The sequence below is a fragment of the Aplysia californica genome, unplaced genomic scaffold (assembly GCF_000002075.1).
Source record: "Aplysia californica isolate F4 #8 unplaced genomic scaffold, AplCal3.0 scaffold00388, whole genome shotgun sequence".
NCBI classification, from domain to species: domain Eukaryota; kingdom Metazoa; phylum Mollusca; class Gastropoda; order Aplysiida; family Aplysiidae; genus Aplysia; species Aplysia californica.
Window position 1 is genome coordinate 600,544 of NW_004797658.1, and position 1,771 is coordinate 602,314.

Here is a 1,771-nt window from a genome sequence, read left to right on the forward strand (position 1 = left end):
ACAAGAGCGACGCCCGGTAGACAGACTCACCCCCCTGAAGCTTTTGTTGTAACCAAAGACGATGCCACGACTACGACAAAAACCAGAGCAGAAAAAAAACCTTGGAGAAATGAAATCTGTTTTTATAGGGATTTTGTTTCTTTTCCAGATGGAAAACGCAGTATCTTTTTTCATTTCACACTTTTGGCGTCTTCATTTAAATTTTTCTTTTTTTGGGGTTTTTTTCTTCTTTAGTTGTGTTTCAATTGCACCCTGTTGAAAATGTGCTCCAACCGTTATTCAATTATCTTTCTTCATCTTTTATTTTTCGTGTCTCCAAACTGGGTTGGGTTTTTTTGTGTCTTCAATTTTTGTTTTACCTTGCACCCTGTTGAAAATATGCTCCGGCCGCTATTTGTTTTTCCTCCGTACCTTCGTTTGTTCTTCGATAGAGAGAAGGGCAATAAAGGTATGAGGTTATGTGGCCAGTGAATGATCTAACGCGGTACTTTACCTGGAGGTCATGAACTGCGAGAAACAAACATGGGGTAGAGAGGGAAAGAGATAAACGATTGACAGAAGAGGTAAATAAAGAGATAAAAGATTGAAAGAAGAGGTAGAGGAGAAAGAGGAATGGTGTGAGTAATGCCTCTTCGTGGAGGTCGGGGGTCTGGGAGGGTGTCGACACGACACGCCTCAGCAACCCGCCAAATTGACGCAACACCTGAGGGGGTTGAGGTTTGGTTGTTTTCTTTTTGTGGGTTTTTTTTTTCTATGCCAATAATTTCGGGTGTCTACCCTTCACCTTGGTGAACCCAGATCATGTTGTACGGTTTGTGGTGTGAAGTTTGTGATGTAAGATGTGTGGTATGATGTGATGTTTGTGATGTGATGTGATGTTTGTGATGTGATGTTTGTGACTTGATTTAATGTTTGTGGTGTAAGATATGTGGTATGACGTGATGTTTGTGATGTGATGCGATGTTTGTGATTTAAGATTTGGGGTATGATGTGATGTTTGTGATGTGATGTGATGTTTGTGATTTAAGATTTGGGGTATTATGTGATGTTTGTGATGCGATGTTTGCGGTGTGAAGTTTGTGATGTAAGTAGTGTGGTGTGATGTTTGTAATGTGACATTTGTGATGTGATGTTTGTGGTGTGATGTTTGTGGTGTGATGTTTGTGGTGTGATGTTTGTGGTGTGATGTTTGTCATTAAGGTTTGTGGTGTGATGTTTGTGGTGTGATGTTTGTCAGTAAGGTTTGTGGTGTGATGTTTGTGGTGTGATGTTTGTCATTAAGGTTTGTGGTGTGATGTGTGTCATTAAGGTTTGTGGTGCGACTTTTGTAGAGCATGGTTTGTCCCCCACCCTTTCCAATTCCAAGTTTATCCTTCTAATGTCAAAGCGGCTTCAGCAAAATGTTCGTCCTTTGAAACTTGACAGGCTTTCAATCTTCCAGAGACCTGCTCAATAGGAAACAAACAACCCAAAAATTATCATATTTTAAAAGTTTAACCCCATTCCCCAAAAAACAAAACAAAACAAACAACAACCAAACACAAAAAGCAAGGGAAAAATAATGGCCCCATTAAAAACAGGAGCAAAAACCGCGGAGAGAGCCATGAGAAAGAAGCAGAGATGAGAATATAGCGTCATCCGTCATGTCTGACTTGTGTAATAGCACGGATTATTGAGAGCTAATGGGGGAGAGGAGAGGGAGGAACGGAGAGAGAGAGGGAGGAGAGGGGGGATAGTGAGAGAGGAGGTGGTGGAGAGTGGGGGAGGGAGG